At 39.2% G+C, this 19,773-nt stretch overlaps 1 protein-coding gene and 1 long non-coding RNA gene across 5 annotated transcripts in view; one reads left to right on the top strand and one right to left on the bottom strand.

Moving 5' to 3' along the window:
• Sgcd (sarcoglycan delta) overlaps nt 1-19,773 on the bottom strand; it is a 973,571-nt gene that overhangs the window by 812,410 nt on the left and 141,388 nt on the right. The window lies entirely within an intron of this gene.
• The window catches only part of LOC116078611, a 78,447-nt gene that overhangs the window by 37,413 nt on the left and 21,261 nt on the right, over nt 1-19,773 (top strand). Inside the window, exons 3-4 of the long non-coding RNA XR_004113607.1 lie at nt 17,713-17,984; nt 18,999-19,089. This is a non-coding gene — a long non-coding RNA (uncharacterized LOC116078611). The remainder of the gene's footprint in view (nt 1-17,712; nt 17,985-18,998; nt 19,090-19,773) is intronic.

Consider the following 19,773-nt stretch of genomic DNA (forward strand, 5'->3'; position numbering starts at 1 on the left):
CACACACACACACGCGCACACACACACACATGCACACACATGCGTATGCACACGGGGAGGGGGAAAAGGGGGAAATGGAATTTGTGCAGAAGAAGAGGTTTAGCATGAAAGAGGTTCAAGAAAGCAATAGCAAATAATGATTAAAATACTATATATATATATATATATAGGTTTAAATGGTGGCCCACATCAGCCCTAGGGCTCAGGCCACTTGGGGAAGGGGGATTCAGGAGTTTTGACTGCACTTTTCTCAGATGCTGGGTGGGCATCGGGCTATCCCTAGACCCCACTCCGGGGGTGAGGGAGCCCAGTCTGAGGTCCCCAGGGGATGCTGCAGAAGAGCCAAGAATGGAGTGGGGGCACATGGGCTAGCCCTGCACCAAAGGGAAAGAAGTGGGGAGCTCCGGCTGGGTCTGGGATGAGCTTCCTTGGCTTAATGGAGACTATCGCTAAGAGCACTGAGAGGCTTTCTGCATGAGACTAGGTGGCTGGCTCTTTAGATGAAGGCCTGCTCCATTGCTCCCCACAGCGGGTCCCCATGAAAAGCGACAGTCTATGGCTTGTTTGTCTACTCCGGATATTTCATGAAAATAAAATGGGATATATGTCTTCTTTTCTACCTTATTTTAAAAATTTTAGCAGTATGTTCTCAGAAACCCAACAGTTATAGACTGTTGCAATATTTCATGTCTCTTTCTAACTGGATAAATAACACCACCTGGACACACTACACTGAGGTTTATCTTTATATCAGCATATACTGAGATTGCTTCGGATTCAGGACAACATTGGACCATATTCCTATGAATACTCATGTATGATGCTTTGTTTAATGTTCTTAAGACAAGAGTTACATACAGAGACTCTGGCTCCAAAAAAAAAAGCAAATCCAAGAGGACACTGCAGAACCCAAAACAATCAAGCAAGGCAGCAGACAAAACCAAAATGAGCTGTTTAGAAGTATCCACACATCCACATCACTTATATAATCATTTAGAAAGCAGTTACTACCTTTAAATTATTTCATTATACATCTTTAATAGAAGATATGGACAAATTAATGTAATACTTGTAAGTATGGAGGTTTTGGGAATTAACTATGCAACACTGGAAATGTACCATATTTCATTTAACCTTTTCTTAGAGACAAGGTCTCAGATTGCTGGCTTCAAGTTTAGTATGCAAACCATGCTAGCCTTGAACTCCTGATAATTCTCTTGTTTCTGCTTCTCTAGTACTGAGACTCTTAAGTATAAGAGATCCTGCAAAGGAGGCTACAGTGCATTGTTGTGGGGAGCTCTAGTCAATCAAAAAGCTCCAAGGGCCAAGGGAGAATGACTCACAGCAAGGTTACCAAGGAAACCTTCACCTTCTGGGAAAACCAGTAGCTGCGGGAACATGTCATTCATGTTTCTGAAAACCCGATCTCCTTAAGATTTAAGTCAAATCATTAAAAAAGAAAGAAAGAAAGAACGTCATTCTCCTCATAAAGACCCAATCTTCAGACTTCCTTGAATGCTCTGGGTCATATACTAATGTACTTGGGGATGAGAAAGTCACTGGGAATACTCAAGATGTGGTCTCTCTGCATGATTCATTTATATAAATATATATTTTTTCAAACTCTCTTACTTTTTAAACCTGTTATATTCAGTTTCTTTAATGCCCACTGTACTTCATTAAATTTTATCTCTATGCTTTTGAAGACAGTCTCTAATATTTATTGAAAAGGAGCTTGACAAAACTATGTGTGAAGATGAGAAGAAGCATGATAATTTTGTTCCTTTATTGTTCTTAACATGTATCCATCAGCTTTCCACCACTGTGACTGAACACCTGAGATGATAAACTATTGGAAGGAGGAGAGGTTTATTTGGGCTCACAGTTTGAGGGTACTCAGTCTACAGCCATCATCATGGCTCTACTGCCTAGCACCTGTAGCAAGACTGGACATCACAAGGGAACACATTATGAGACAAAGCTGCTCACATCATGGCAGCTATGAGGAGAGAGAGGAAGGAGGACACCAAGACTTGAGGGAAGGGCATGTCTCCAATGATAGATTCCTGAAAATAAGCTCCACCTCCTGAAGCATCTACCACTTCACAGCATTGCCCTCCTTTGTGTGCCAAACTTTCTGCATGTGTTCTTCGGGTGTGGGGCATTTGGGATTCAATTGCTAACATAGCCTTCTATTTTAGGGTGCTCTTATTAAGCCAGCATTTTAAATGGAGATATCAACTAGTTTCCAAATTAAAAAAAATTATGTCTTATATAATTTTATAAGAATTACCATATGAACTGAAAATGTAGCTCACATCAATGATTATCCCTTTGGAAAGTCTTATTTCTTTGTATAGTAAATACTTGGGAAAATAAGTTTATGTTTATCAAAGAAGGTCATGATTTTTTTAATTAAGTTACTGTTTTGACAATTTTATACACATGTGCCAGATACACATGAAGGGTAAATTCTGGTCATTGTACCACCTACCCTCTCTTATATTTGTTCTACCACTATCACTAACACCTTCTCCATTTTCTTGTCCCTTTCCAAGACTCAGGACTTTTGGGTTTGTTGCGACTCATTTAGTCTAACTAGGACTATCTGTGTGGTCATTAGATTAGGATTATTCACGGGAGCCTGCTGAACTCACCACTGGGAACATAATGGAAAGCAATGACTGAAACCTCACCCCATTTCACTGAATTTCATCAGTAATAAATAGTTCAGCACTGAGGAGGATGGTCTCTCTGAGTTCCTCCTTCCGTACTTGCAAATATTAGTTTTTAAGGAGAAAGGCAAAGTCAACTTAAAATAGTAAAAGATTAACTACATATTTATAAAGACCCACAGGAAGAAGGTGAACTATGTTATTTTTTTTTCTTTATAGGGTCTGTATTAGTCCATGTCTCTTATTATAATATGACACCATGACCAAGGCAACTCTTAGTAAGATAAAGCATTTAATTTGGGGCTTGCATAGAGTTTCAGAAAAGGGCTAGTCCATCATCATACTGGTAGGGAGGATAGCAGCATGCAGGCAAGACCTGGGACAGTAACATGGGTCTACATTCTTATTTGTAGGCAGAGAGAGGGACGGGGAACATGCTGTGGTCTGATGAAACCTCAAATTCCACTTCACAGTGACATACTTCCTCCATTAAGGCCACACCTCCTAATCCTTCCAATCCTTTCAGGCAGTTCCACTGCTTCGTGACTACGCATTCAAATATGTGAGTCTATAGAGGTCATTCTTATTCAAACCAACATAGGATCTCTACAAATTAGTTATCATGTATTAGGTAATTGTTCTTTCTACAACCCATATGAACTTCCTTAAAACAGGATTTTTTTTTCTAAGTTGACAAATCACTTATCAAAGATAAATTTCCACTTCACTGCCTTTCATTTTAAAGTATATCATGAGTTCTAACTAATTGTGATCTGAGGGGGCATGCCTAGACAGGAAATCACATGCAGCGAAGTACATTTTTTTAAATCACTCAGATTTATTTTTCTGGTGGTTTCTAATCTACAGCAAGCTTCTGAAATACCACTGCCGGCACATGGGAAGAAACACATTCTTGTAGGGTGGAAGTGTTAATTAATGTGCATGCTACAGAGAGAACAAGGAAAAGGTTAGAGAGATGCTTCCGCTAATAACATTTCTAAAAATAGAGGCTTTCTGAAACAATGCTTTTTTTTATGTTAGTTAACATTCTCAAAAGCCCTGGGATTAATGCTAAGATACACTGACTTGTTAAAATAGAATCACCTGTGGCACAGAGATTGTTTACAGATTCCACATAGTTATAGAGATTCTTTATTTAATGAATTCTATCATTCATACCGCATCAAAAGTAACTTCCCACACGGTGGGAAGTGGCACTGTGGTGTGTTTTGTTTTTAACACTATTTCTGGCATTTTTGGAGTCGCCTGCAGAAGCAGGTTTTATTCTGATTCTATGACCAGAAAGTGACAAAATGTCACCAGCATAGTGGGCAGTCTACAGTTCGGTTTAATGTTCCACTCCCCAAAGTCACCCAATTTTTTCTTTGGTTCCTCAAGTAGGTGCTTTCCTACCTTACAGCCTTGTGAGCTTCTTCTCTAGAATGTTCCACCATGATCCCTCAGTTAAGCTCCAGCCAATCCTCTCTCGACCATCCTGACTGAATCAAGTAGACATAGCCATGCAGCTCTTCACTCAATAGCCATTTCTATCCTTTCTTTTCCTTCCTGGTCTGGGTCTCATTTAAGGTGCTACAAGTGTTTTCTCCAATATTTGGTGGAGCCTGTTAGCCACTCATTGAAGGGGGAAAAGAATGCTGGAGTCATGGACCTCCCTAAAGAAAAAAAAAAGAACTCTTCCTTCTCTCATTACCCAGGCCATCCCTCTTCAGAGGGATGTGACCAGATAAAAGTAAAAAAATAAAATCATGTTTACATCATACCAGACCATGCTGACATCAAACTACCTGTTGGGAAGGCCTGGCTTATTTAATCATCACTAACCAACTGCCTTTAAAACTGTTAAATGGAAGCAACCCACTATGGCTCAGTACATTTTATTTCCCTCAGAGGACTTGTTCGTTCTATATTGGTGTAACGATCTTTCTGGTGTGGAGTTCATCTAAATGAATATGCACTTTCTGTCTCTCAGCATGGGACACAGTATTGAGAACACATCTGTTGGGTGAAAAAAATAAATTAATAAACAAGTAAAGCATGATATCAGAAATTAGCCCAAAATACTCTGGTGTCTTCATATTCCCCATTAAAGAAAAGCATTTCCCAACCTGTAGTTTACTTTGTTCTAATGTTTTCTCATACTTACCTGGAACAGTGGGAGCAGTTTAAGCACAAGGTAACTGCTTTAAACTATCCCTAGAACAAACTTATAGAAGTAGCCAACTAGAAAGGAAGCAATGGTAGAAAGGTTTGCTGAGAAAGTTTTCAGAATTGAATTTCAGAGACCAAACCAAAACCACTGGGATGAAGCTCATACATACTTTCATCTGCTTCCTCATTCACACATTTGAATCTACTGAGCTCCTATGTCTGAAATTATATACTAGATGTGATCATCATTGCCATAAAATTTACCCTTATCTCTGGTCTTTTCCTGGGAAACACACAAAACATTACACTATATGCTTACTGCAATCCATACCTGAATACCAGTATGTAGTTTTGCTAATTTTTTTATAATGAAGCAAAAACTTACATATATGACAGAATGCTGAGCCCAGAGGAAATCCTTGCAGATTGTCAAAGCTATTGACTTTCGACTTTTGGTGTTGTCATCATTTCCCAAACAAAACTTGTGTGCTAAATATGGGGAATGATCTTGCTACGCAGCCTGGCAAACCCTGCAGTGATCAAGGCATTTCTACACACTCCTGAGGTTTAAGGGAACATAGGCTACTAGGAATAGCTCACCCTCTCTCTGTCCTCTCAAACACAGACTGCGTTGTAAGGTTCATATCTTCAAGAAGATGAAGTTCATACGCCTCTGGTTTACAGAGATGGAAGTAAAACTGAGATCCTTTATACATGCCAGTATCTTCTTCTGAAACAGTATGACTTAAGGAGGATACCCAGTTGTGGAAAAAAACTGAGAATCTACTATGGATATGAAAATTAAACAGTTAGAAAGATGGTTCCAACTTAAGAAGGCTTGCTGCTCTTTTTGTTTGCTTTTTGTTTTTGTTTTAATGACCACAGTGTGAGTGAGTGACTCAGGCTCCTAGAACTCTGGCTCTAAGGTTCTTTTCTAGCCTCCATGAGCAACCAGAGTCACATGTTCTTGCCCAAACAGACACACCACACAAACACACAAGCACACACACACAGAGAGAGAGAGAGAGAAAGAGAGAGAGAGAGAGAGAGAGAGAGAGAGAAAGAGAGAAAAAGAGAGAGAGAGAGAGACTAAACTAATATATATGCACATATTACATATGGGATGCATTTGTATTTCACAGAGGTAAATGGAGTAGAATGCTGGAAAAGTAATTCACTTGGGAATATTAATAATATGTGGTCATCTTTAGACAAGTCCATCTGCCTGTGAGATAGACGAGGCATTTAGGCTCTCCACTGTTCAACCCAGGAACAGTGGCTAATCAGTCAGGGAAAAATTCTGACTAAAATAATGTTAATGCCTCACCCTGGGCTCCTAGATGGTCCACTTTGCCCATCCTTCCCCATCTCTACCCCCACCCCAGGCTCCTATATGTTCCACTTTGCTTATCCCTCACCATATCCCCTCACCCCCAGGCTCCTAGATGTTCTACTTTGCTTATTCCTCCCCATCTCTCCTCACCCCCAGGCTCCTAGAGGCTCCACTTTGCCTGTCCAAGCCCAACTCCCCCCACCCCAGGCTCCTAGAGGCTCCACTTTGCCTATCCCTCTCTATGATAGCACTTCGTTCTCACTTCCTTAGCCATGTGTGCTCACTCTGTTGTATAAAAGCCTAGCAGGAACTCTAAATGGGTCTGTACCCCACAGAGAGCTTACTTAGATTACATTCAAATCTGTTTCTCAGTTATTTTGGGTGCCATTATAAGAATTCATACAGACATTACACTTCAAATTTGACAGCTCTCTCACAGCATGAAAAGGCAGAAATTAGGCCCAAATGTATTTATTGAAATACAAGGTTTCATTTACTAACCAGGGAGATATAGTGAAGATATGGAGAGGCCAGTGATTGGTTGCCAGGCTTGCACTATTGTTATTTCATGAATCTGTACCTGTGGAGTCTCATGTTCAAATATTCCAATTTCAAACAATAAACCCATTAAAGAGAACTCTCAGCTACTGCCTCTCCATCCAGTTATTCAGAGAACTGCATCCAATCCACTAAGCAGTCACATTTAAGAATAAAAAAAAGAAACCTTTACTATAAGCCTGTTAAGAAATACATTAGAAGGAAAGAATTCAATCAGACAGTACCTATTACAACCTTGAAATTTCCAACAGCCTGTTTCCTGGAAAGGGACTGGGCCTTCTGAAGCACCAAACCTAATACCAAAGATAAATAACAATTACAATAACAATATTCACGTGGGCACATCATCTGAGCAGTGATTGTCCAATGAATCCCACATATACATTATATATGGTCCCTGGCCTTCAGGGGTAGTGATCATAATAGAGTTTATGGACTTAGACGATATCAGTTTCTTCTATCTGTCCAGCTAGCTTTGGTGAACCTAGGTTTTAATCTGATGTTAAAACTATATATCTCAACATGTAATATATTCTAATATTTTTAATGTGGTTAAGTAGTTTTGGAAGAGCAGCAAATATTCTCAACCTGAGCCATGTTTCTAGCCTTGGCTACGGGATACTTTGGTTCAGAGGATATTTAGCATCCTTTTGTCATGCTTTTGTGGCAATCAATCATCTTTAGGGAATTCCCTTCTTGAATGGCAGGCAGATACATTGAGCCTGTTGTCCAACCTTCCTGTGGCAGCATATACTGTAAACCATACAACTTCTGTCCCAACACTCAGCTGAATACTCTTGAACTGATTCATCCTGATGTAGAAGACAGATCAGAGCTCAGAGCTATCAATTGTGAAGTAGTTCTACTAAGATCCCGGGTTCTGCCACCCTTCTGCCACTTTATAGCACCCCTATGGCCTTCCTATTCCTTAGTCCTGGTTCTCTACCCTGCTTTGATATTTGGTGGGTTCTTTTATTTCGTCCTGAGAAATTTCTTGCCACTATAAGTTTGGGTATAATGGCTTTACTGCATCCAGGAAACATACGCCAATAACTCTCATTTTACGAGTGCCTGCCTTCATGAAGATTCTGCTTTGTCCATGATGCTGGTCTCCTGGGACCCTCAGGTTGCACGTGGTTCATCATGGCTTTCCAAATCATGATTGCTATAAAGTCACAATTACTGAATGCAATTAACATGGGTTTTCATTACCTGCTTGTCAGAAATCTGATGATTTAGCCATAGAATCTGCATTTTAATCCAAAGGAAGATTACTTCTGACACAGTTGGTCCCTAAAATATGAAGCTACAGTCCATGAACCCCTGCATTTGCTCCTACACTGCTGTTTTCTTATGTCAGTATCTCCTTCAGTTTTTTTAAAGTGTATTTACTTATTCATTTATTTATTTATTATGTGGATGAAGGAGTGGCATGCCTCAGCATATATATACTCCGTTCTCTTCTTCTACTAAGTGGGTCCCAAAGATTGAACTCGGGTTAGCAGCTGTGGTGGAAAATTCCTTTGTCTACTGGGTCACCTTGCTGGCCCTTGTCTCAATCTTTCTTAGTTTATGTCTCTGAGAAACAAAAGCAGTTTGCTTCCTGCTTTCTTTATGGGCCCAGCCCAATCCTTTTATTGTTAGGTGAGAAGCTGAGGTCCAGTTGGCTGAGAAACAGCATAGGGACACACAGTTCACACCAGACTGCCCCTGAAGAGTGCCTGTCTCACAGCTTTACTCAGCAGGCTGAATGGGATGCAGTACACTTGGGGCTACAGGAACTAGAAGAAAGCAGGTGCCTGACCACTCTCCCTGTAATCCTCCACCCTCCCTTCATTCAGAAAGCCTCTCTGACTTGCTGTATTCTTTGAAAATGAGATCCAAGATATAATGAAATGTGTTTAAATTAATGAGTCTGCTATCTAGGAGGTACAGACCGCTAATGAATAACTGCTAGGCAGCTTACTTAAACATCAGTATTCTCTTGTTAATCACTTTAATTACCACCTCCTGAATCTTCTATGCAGAAAAAAAAAAAAACTAAAAAAAACTAAAAAGAACTTTTACCTCTCTAGAGAATGACAAAGCTTTCAGATGTAGCTATAAACTTCTTTACAGAAACACTGGCTCTTGCAGCAGGAGTGCAGGCCTTCAAGAAATCCATATAACCAAAAGTAACTAAATCTATAAGAACATGAGTGAGAAAGGAAATGTTTTCATTTTAGAAACTACCATAGGAGGTTACATTCTCACGTGTGTTAATTTCTTATATCTGAACAAACTTAATATTTATGTTGACTGTATTTGTTACTTTTTGTTGCTGTGGTGAGGTACCATGACCAAAGCAAGGTATGGAAGAAAGACTTTGTTCTGCCTTGTCCTTCTAGAGGGTTAGAGCTGATAATGGTGGGGGTGGCCTGGGAGCAGGCAGTCAGAGCTGAAAGATGAATGATGTCACTTCTTTAGCACACCAGGAAACAAGAGAAGTAGAAACGGGGCAGGGCTATAAATCTCAAAGGCCATTCATTGCCCATGACATAATCCTTTAATAAGGTTCCATGTCCTAAAATTCCCAGAATCTTCCTAAACAGCAAGCACCATCCCTGGACAAAGTAATCACATTGAATGAGTCTGTTAGAAGAAGAGTCATTCTGACCACCACAAAGGCTGAGTATCCAGATCACATCTAGGATCACAAACAGTTAAGAAATGCTTGTGGCTTTCCAATAATTCACTTTCTATGGCAGATGAAAATAGGAGAGAGTGAGTAATAATAATAATAATATATATACCATTTAATATGATTAGTGTCAATGATATAGTGCTGTGAAAATGGAGATAAAATAGACACTGAAATTATGAAATTGGGAAATATAAAGGATATTTGATCAGGTCTGAGAGGACCAGCAGCTTAAACAAGTTCAATATTTGGCACAGGAATGGGTGGATCATAAAACTAGACATGAAAAGAATAAACTGCATCATGGTAAAATTGGAGCCAAAGTTGGGTATATTGCTTGTGAAGAGCCAATGTCTTTCAAAAAGGGAAAAGACAAGTAAGTTTCTACTTTCTGATTGTTTTATAAAAATAACCATGAGAGGCATTCAGAGAATGGGTTATAGAAGGAAAAGATAAATACTGAGAGCACATATAGGAAATGATTTAGGGGCTGGGGTGGAAAGACAGAATAAACAGATTTTTCTAAAGGCAAATACACTGATCTTGGATAGAGAATCGTATAGCAGTTTGGTCAGTTTCAACATCAGGCAAACCTGAGCTTAAATTGCTTTCAGCTTTGCCATTCCTGATCACATGCCAGAATGATTTTATCTTTATGAACATCACATTCCTCATCTTAAAAATGGAGATTAAAATGAAGAGACTCAAGTAAGTATAAAGTGTTTAGTGTAAATTGAAGCCTAGCACAGAGCCAATGATCAGTGCTACCTGGCATTATTACCATTGTCCTCCTTCGTGGTGTGACGATGGGTAATTGCTGGAGAGAGGCATCAGAAATACCTATGAAGCTGGAAGGTCTGGTAACTGATGCCGCCATTCACGCAGACAGGCAATGACTGTAATAGGAAGTCCCCACTGAGAACTTCCTTTATGCCAAGGAATGTTCTGCAGGCTTCTCACACAGCCTCCTTGTAGGAATTCCAGGTATTCATATTAGTTTACATTAGGTAAAGCAGAAGCTATGCAGAGTCACATGGTTGGTGTTACACAGATACGAAATGCAATATGGGTGGTGAATTCCAGGAGCCTGCATCACATGGTCAAGTAAAGAAATAAGTTATGGAGTGGTATTCAAGGGCCTGCATGAGGCAAGAGAGGAATCACTAGATGTTGGAGTCTAACCTGAGAAAAACGCATGCAGTCATGTGGCACTAAAGTTGGAAGCATGGGTTTGCTCATAAAGCATTTTTTTTTTATTCAAAAGAAGGACCAAGAAACAAAATCCAAGACAGCAAAGTGTGAAGAATTTTGGGAGAAAAAGAGATTAATCAGAAATGCAGAGGCATCTCAGAAGGGTTTAACAAGGCGGGGAGAAAAAAGTGACCGGAATATGAGTTTGACTCTCTGGGCTGCTTTTCGCAATGTGGCCCATGGATGAATTGCCTTCTCCCACATCTATATCCCTTGTGTCAGCCGTGACATGCATGGTTGCAGCCCTGCTGTAGCTTCTTTGTGTAGCATTGTCTTCATGAAATAAAAGGGATTTTTCCTGTTGGGAATGTCTCTAGGGGTATTTCAGTTGACAGAGAAAAGAGGGGTGTAGAATATTCTCTGCCAAGGGCTTCACTGGGGACTTCTGGAAAGTCTGCAGCTAGCATTTCCAATCTGGTTCTGAACAAGTTCACTAGGCAATGACTTTTGTTGAAAACACTTGGTGTTAAGGACCTCTGCTCCTGGATGAACTCAGTACCCCCTGGGTCTTACCAGACAGCATTCACTGACAGCTTGTGGAAGCTGGAGTCTCAACTGAGAGTTAACAAAAGTTAACCTTAAGAATTTTCCTCTACCCCAAACTTGCCTGTCTAGTCCTTTAATGTTCAAACATTTCCATCAATCATTAAGAACTTCCTTTTGAAGCCAACTCCTGCATACCGAACATCTACTTACATGGAAGACATCTGGATAATCAGCATGGTCCATCACTTACACTTTATAAGGATGTACACCCACCCAAACCCACATGTATGCTGTCCCTAATCATACCTTCTGCAGCAATGTTTAAATGAAGAAACCCACCTCTATTGTTCTACCTGAACTAGGTTGGACATATACAGATCTGCCAATTAGACTTTTTCATCCAGGTTCTTGTAATCTCTGAAGGGTTTTTTTTATTGTAACCTTGAAGGTAAGGGAAATCATTCTGGAGAGTTCCTTTTGGGTAGAAAGTTAAATACAGATCCTCATCCCAGTCACTTTTGAAAACTACTTGTACTTCCTGCTTTTAAATTCTATGAAAAATGCCTCTGTATTTTTCAAATAAATGACTTCTGTTTGGATGAAATTGGTTAGTATCCGCACCTGTTACTTGTAATCTAAATAGCCTCCACTATGCAGCAAAGGAATTTATAAAAATGCAAATATTGCTGGAAATTTCACCCTCCAGAAATCCATGATAAGGCAGAGGTGTGCACTTTTGACTGTAATAAATATTCAAGCAAAACTAATAACAATGGTGATAAACAGAGAAGTCATACTGCTTACTTCCCAAATTTGTTGGTTTATGGTGTTTAGTCAGGGAAGTGATGTGTCATTAGGGACCCTGTATGTCAACAGTAAAGCCAACACATTAGGAGAGCCTTCTCCTTCCTACATCCTGGAATATATATGGAGAAATATTTTAAACAAATGTTTCAATGAATTCTGAAGATGTTTTAATAGATGTTTCAGTAGAGTCTTTATTGACTTTGAAAGACTAATCATCCTTTGATATTTTCAATTTTGAAAGTAAGGTAGAAATCTCAACTCCTTTGAACCAAGGAAAACAATATATATTCAAGCTTTCTTGTGATTGTCAAAGTCAAAGAGCTAGGCTTTAATATGGAAGATTATTGACCATAAGAAATTTAAAATATGAGGCTATAGAGATCAGTCAATAGTGATTGCCTTGTAAATATGAGGACTTTAGTTTGTTCTCCAGAACCCATGTAAAATGCCTGTCATGGTGGACCATTTGTTATCAAAGACCTGGAGACAGGGAGACAGGTAGAACCCTGGGGCCTACTGGCAAGCCATTCAAGCCTAATGTGTGAGTTTCTGACCAATGAGAGACCCTGCTTAAAGGAAGTATATTGCAGTTCTGAGGATGGCTTATATGCACGTACACATGCACACACACACACACACACACACACACACACACACGTAAACACATACAAATAAATATACAAACACACATTGAAAATAAATTCTACGTAAATAAACAAGAATTTTGTATGTCATGTATCTTCAAGCCCTTCATGTTGTCTGCATCCTACAGTCACTTTTACATTTCACTGTGGTTAATCTCAATATAAGGCTATACCTCCAAACCAATTTTTACAAGTGGTATCTCTATCCATTTCCCCTTCTTTCTTCACTGGGTTCTTACAACATCATATCAAAGGTTTTTGTTTCTTGGTTGGTGCTGGGAGTAGAACTTAAGCCCTTTTATGTGCTAGGCAAACACTACACCTAGGCTATATTTCCAGATATTTGAAAGCAATATTTTTATTATTTGAGACATGTACATAATAAATTTCAATCAAATACACCCCATATTCTCTCTTCCAATTCCTCCTATTTTTACTCACATCTTCCTCCCAAATTTATGTCTCATGTATATATAAATATATAACTCATCAAGTAGTCAGTGTTGCCCATATATACATGGGTGTTGGAACATCCTCAAGAGCATGATCAACCTGCCGGGAACCATACCTCTAAAGCAAACTGACTTCTCCTCATCTAAAAGCCATAGACTCCCAAAATTAGCTCAACTAAGAGTGAAGACTCACACTCCCTTCCCCGATCCATGCTAAATGCTGGCTGGCTTGATATTGTATGGTCAATCATAGCTGCTGGATATCCATGGCTGTAGAGGCCTTTCTATGTCCAAAAGACAATATTTTGCCCACATCCTCCCTGACCTCTTCACTGTTGGAACATCTGTGAGTGTACAGAGCCTCAACTTGACTTTTAATTTAATTTGCCTCTGAGTCTTAATACAATACTTAGAATGCATGTAAGTATTGATTCCTAGATGATTAAATAAAAGTGAATATAGTTCATGTGTCCTAAGAGACTCTGATGATCCAAGGGATAAACCAAGCATCTTGAGAGTCTATTGGCATCAATTCATAGCTACTGAGTAAGTGCATTTGCTTTCATTAATGAAATATGTTAGAAAGCTAAGGGATGGCAAAGGAGGAAGGAAAGCATCAGACACTGTTGTGACTTCATGCGAGCTACAGAAGATATTGCTACAGAAAATTTGCAAAGACTATTCTCATCATGTTTACCCATGTCCTCTCCACTGTCCCTGTGTTATACATGAGGAATTCATCCCTTCACTCACATCACTTCATTTCACTACCTTAAGCTTAGGCACTATTTCACAAATGAAGGACTATGGTGCACAAAATATTAAAGTACTGTGTTTGCAGTCTAACAACAGATTATAGTTAACAACTCAAGTCAACCCATGTCTAGTGTTAATATCTACTCAGATGCCATGATCTGCTAAGATAACTCTGAGGATTCTTTCTCTGAGGGCTCAGAGAAAGGAAAGGGCAATGCAGAAAGTATGAAGAAAACCGCTTGGCTCTCAGATGTCCACACATGAACATCCTTCCTCAGCTCGAGTGAGCTGTACACAGTGAAATCACAGCAGTGATAAGGTACTTTTCATAAGTAAAGTCTTTTTGCAATACTATAACCCCATTCCAGTACTAGCTGGAAGCTTGATGATGAGCCAGATTTACTGCTGAAGGGTGAATTGGGAAGCTCTCAGGCATCATAGCAGAGAATAGGGCAGGTCTTGTAGGGATTTATTGTTCCTAAGGAGAACAGGGACTCCAGCTTGACTAATCAGACCATCTATCAGCAGAATGGTGACTGTTGACTCTTCCACACATACAAAGACTAACAAGTGGCTGGAAAGTAAATGGAAGGAGTCTCAGAAGCCCAGTCTCAAAGCCATGAATCACCTTGGCAAAGGAGTCATCATCTTTGAATGTCAGCTGGGCTGCAGCCAGGTGTTTAGTGCACATGGTAGCTTATATCACAGATAGACAAGGAAGAATGGGGGCAATAACACCATCCAAAACCCATCACTGAGAATGAATTCCCTTTATGGGTACATTTGGACTGCAATGTGGATTAGAGAGAGCACTGTGGTGGAAGGCAAGAAATATAAATTAGTGTCCATGTCTGCCAGCATTGAGGCAGGTAAATACTAAAGAAATGCCTTGAGTCTCCATTTCCCTTTTTGTCAAATAAGTGGTTTGCTGGTAAGCCCTTCTCACCTAGCTTTGTTTCTTCTTTCTTAGATATTTATATAGATATTTATATGTGTGTGTTCATGTGTGTGCATGTGAATTTGTGTGTATGCTGGTTCATGTGCATTTGTGTGTGTGCTTGTGCATGTGCATACATGTGTGTGCATGTATACTTGTTTGTATGCATGTGCGTGTGTGTGTGTGAGTGTGTGTGTGTGTGTGTGTGTGTGTGTGTGTGTACATGCATGCCACAGAACATGTGGATGGATCAAAGGCTAACATTTTGGAGCCAGTACACTCCTTTCACCATGAGATCCAGGAATCAAACTCAGACATCCACAGACTGTGGCAAAATGTACAGGGTCTGCACAAGTCTGTGTATGATGGGATCCCAATGCTGAGAGTGGAAATGAAACCAAGGCCTTGTCTCTAATCCAGTATCTGTCTCCAGTTGATAACCACTTGCAAAGAAAAAAATTTTTAACTTGCATTGGAGTCTCAATGTATATCCAAACCATTCTAAAGACCAGGCCTCATGCCCCACAGTAGAAAACCAGCCCGAAACAAAGTCAATGGTATTTTTGGAGAGTTTTGTTTTGTTTTGTTTTGTCTTATAATTTTTTTGTCTAGACATTTTTTTCTTACCCTACAGGTCTTTTGCTTATATATTATGGTTTTTGAGTTTGTGTTTTTATGGATTTCTGTGTTTGCCACTATGTATGTCTCTTTGACTATATGTGTCTCTTGTGTTTTTTCTTTGGCTCTTTGCTTTTTGTTTGTTTGTGTTATCCTATTCAGATTTTTTTTGCTTATTTTCTTATTCATTTTTACATACCTGGTTCTTTTCTAATGAGAAAAAGCAAGAAAGTATGTATGCAGGGAAGTGAGTAGTATCAGGGATGAGTTGGGGGGAGGGAGAACCATAATTCAGAATTATTGTTTGAAAAAAATCTATTTTCAATTAAAAAGACAATTAAGAAAACAAATTTTAAAAAAATCAGGTAATCCAGCTTGTACAGAGTACAGCACATGCTCCTGGATGTTCCACCATCTTACTGTCCATCATCTCCACCTTGAATACCATGACAGTAACAATAAACATGGTTGAGCAAGTGTATCTGCAGTAGGACCAAGACTCCTTTGAAACCTCCAGTGCTGGGAATGGGTGACACTCTAATGGAGGTATTGGTCAAAGGGGCCCCATGGAAACCCCCCAAACAACTCAAGCTATTGTGAAGGCAATTGATTACTTTCTACAAACTAATGGTTAATCCCCATTCCAGAAGACAACAGCTACATAAGTCAGTGAACTCAGAGAACTTGAGCTGGAGCCTTCACATAGAATCTTCTCCCATAGTGAGTGTTTGTTATACTAGGAGGTATTCTGAATACTACCAGAGAAGAAAGGTTAACACCAACCCAACTATGAACCTTTGATGCACTAAGGTGATCTGCCTACAGAGTATGTTGGGACAGTAGTGGCATAAAAGTCATGGGAGTGACCAACCACTATCTGATTTTTTTTTAAGGTCCTCTCCTTGAGATGGAACCCAGGCCAACACATGCCCTGGTAGTCAAGAATATGAGACTAGACAAGCCATGGACCTGGGGGAAAACTAAATACTACTGTTCTAGTAAAGGGATGATATAGCAATAAAATGATCACTAATGACATTCTGCTAGTCATAGATAAGTGTCCTGCTCAGCCACCATTGGAGAAGCTTCCTCTGACAGTAGATGGGAGCAAATACATTCTTCACAACTAAACAACAGGCAGAGAAGAAGAAACTTTGGAACATTTAGTCCTAACTGGGATGTCTTCATCAAGTTCCTTCTCTCAGTATGCATGAAATTCTGAGAAAGAGGAGTCATAAAAATTGAAAGAGCCAGTGGGGATGGAAAACACAAAAACCAGAAGGTCTTCTAGACATGAGAGAACTGAAACACATATAAGATCATAGAGACTATGGCAGCATGCACAGGGTCTTCACAGGTCTAGTCCAGATGGAGTCCCTGTGAAAGAAGGGAAGTAATCACAGGCCTCCACCCCTAGCCCAAAAGCTATTTCTAATTGATAGTCACTTACAAAAGGAAAAATTAGTTTTCTTCAATGGAGTCTCACTAGATATACAAACTACTTTTAAGGATAGGCCCCTTGCCCAGCGGTTGATAGCCAACACAAAACAAACTCAGTAGTATTTTTTTTCCTTTTTTCATTTTGTCTCATGATGCCTTGTCTCAGCATTTCATTTTTTTTTTAATTTACAGGTCTTTTCCTTATACATTCCTACTTTCTGATGATATTCTTATGGGATTTCTGTGTATGCAAAGTGTATCTCGGTATTTGTATCTGTTCTTATGCTTTTCTTTCTTTTTTTTCTTTTTGTTTGTTTCCTATTCTGGTATGTTCATTTTTATTTTCTCTGATTTTATTTTATTATTATTTTGTCAATGCCTATTTGTATTCTGAAAGAAAGAAATGGGATTTGAGAGGGTAGGAAGAGTTGGGGGATGAAAAACAGTAATCAGAACATGTTGTATGACAAAAAAAATCTATTCTTTATTAAAAAGAAAGAAAACCAAAGGCAAAAATTATATCAGTATTAATTACGATGGAAGCTTGTTTCAAATAGAAGCTAAGATAAAGTAAAAGTCAACACATGTGTCTTCCTATGGCACCTATGTAGAGTTTAACACTTGTACAATCTCTCCTCCCTCTCTGAGCCTCATTTTCCCCATATCTCAAATGAAAACATTTGATCAGAAAGCCTCCAGAGCCTCATGCAGAGACAGAAGTCTTTGAATCCACATTTCTCACATCTCACAACACTCATCTGTAGGAAATGGCCTGGGTGATGATTTTACTTTAAGAAGGATATTTTCTGATCACCCAGGAGTCAAACACAAGTAAAAATTTGAAATGAAAATGGAAGGATCAGTCTGGTTCTGACAATCCTAACAAATCCATGTCGTTATCCACAGGGGAAATGTACGGCCTGGAGTTTATAGGCGACAACAGAAATAAACACTTCCAGAACTCACGGGTGAGAATACAAACACAAACAGAGGCTTTCTGGCCTGAGTTCAACCCAGCAGCATCACCAGCGTCAGAGCATCTAGTCAGACTTCCTGCTCTAAGTCTCAGGTGTGATAATGAAGAAAATGAGAACCTCTGTAATCCACTATCTCTTTCTCCATAAGGCTGTGCCTCAAAACTATGAGCATGCCTTTGTTCGGAGCAGCCATGGGTGTTGGTGAGTGACAAGTTTGAACTGTACTCTGTGAGAGACACCAAGGGGCATGTGTGTTGCAGTATTAAAGTGATTGCTTTATAGAGCTTACTAAATGGGAAAAGTCATGAATTATTTTACCATCTACATATGGATGGAAACAATATCCCCTTAATAGCTCAGTCAAACTATCAGGAACAACTATAGCAATTCTAAGTTTCAGCAGAATTATTTTCAAGTATACTTTTAACCAATGGCATCAGAAATGACTAAAGTCTCCATAGTGTTTATGAATAGTTCACATGGGCTGTACAATGTACTAATGTACATGTTCTGGGCATATTCACATTAAACTCACATCATTATCTAGATGGGATATAGAGACTTGCTGCTATTACAAGTATAAGAAAAAGAGCAAATGTGATGCCCAGTCATAGTTATTCCCTTTCCAGTACTGACTGGATTTGACTCTCTGGGGAAATATGTAAATATTTAAAATCTTATGCTTAGTAACATGTATTTCTCATAGGAACCGCAATTCAAACCACATAAAAGTAAGAAAGATTAAAACAATTGATTGCCTTAAAAAATCATGGTGAGGTTCAATATTGAGTTCGCTTCCTGTTTCCCCATGTGACAAAGTACAGTCTTACATAAATTCATGTGATCATTTCAATTCTCCTGGAGAGACAAATATCAGCTACACCTGTGTGGGGTTAAGTTGCTTTGAGTCCTGAGAAATAGCACTGGGGTTGTAGAACTAACAATCATGTCCTCCTTTCTTCCTTTCTAGGAACATAATAGTTTGTTCAGCTACTTCATCTCTGAGTGGCCACATACTTCAAAGAGGCTGAGATATTCCAAAGGTTCTGGACTGATCTTAGATCATTAGGGCTATTCCAAGTAGACTTGTTACCCAACTTTAGTAAGCTAGATGTACATCGATCCCCATTCTGAATACAAGAAACACAGGGGATTCTTCAAGTATTATGATTATAACATATTATTTATGATAATAATTATTATGGGTTGTTTCAGTTTTCTAATTGGTCACCACAGTCTTCAGTGATGGTTTCAACTCTTCCTACTTGAAAGACCACAGCAGAGAGAAGAAGCTAAGGAGATGCAGGTGAGAAGAGCTGTCATAACTGAATGCTGGCTTTGCCAGCTTGGAAAGTAAAATTCTTTCCAGAAACTGGATCACTCACAACTTTTACGTGTGAAGAAGGGGTGATATGATCTGATACCTCAAACTACAAGTCAAACCCTATTGCTATATCTGATCTTCTCAGTGATCTAGACCATCGATAAGTAACTTGGCAAACTCTATCAGGATGTGGCACATGGAATTCAGTGTCATCCATGATCTTCAACCCAGGTTAACTGTATAGCGTATAGTGTTAATGCTATGATATAAGAATACTTCTCATTAAACACAGAGTGTAGTTTATTTTAATCCTAGCATAAATTCTACTGCCTTCCTCTTAATAGCATTTGTATTTATACAAATCCTTTGGAATTGTCTAGGCTTTATTATTTTAAGGCTCATAAGACTTTGGCAGAGATATTACAAATAAAAGATATGCAAAGCTTAAGAGGTTTCTTAGCAGTTCATCACCACCCAAAAATTTCTTAAAGGCGTGTATTTCTTAAAAAGGATGTATTCTCAAATTATGACTACAAAATGGGCATAAAATAAATATATTTCCATTAGTCTATTGTGCGTCATAAGATTGGTCTTTCTATCCTCCGGAAATTAGACATAGCTCTACCGGAGGACCCAGCCATACCACTACTGGGCATATACCCAAAA

The sequence above is a fragment of the Mastomys coucha genome, unplaced genomic scaffold, assembly GCF_008632895.1.
Source record: "Mastomys coucha isolate ucsf_1 unplaced genomic scaffold, UCSF_Mcou_1 pScaffold5, whole genome shotgun sequence".
Classification (NCBI taxonomy): Eukaryota; Metazoa; Chordata; class Mammalia; order Rodentia; family Muridae; genus Mastomys; species Mastomys coucha.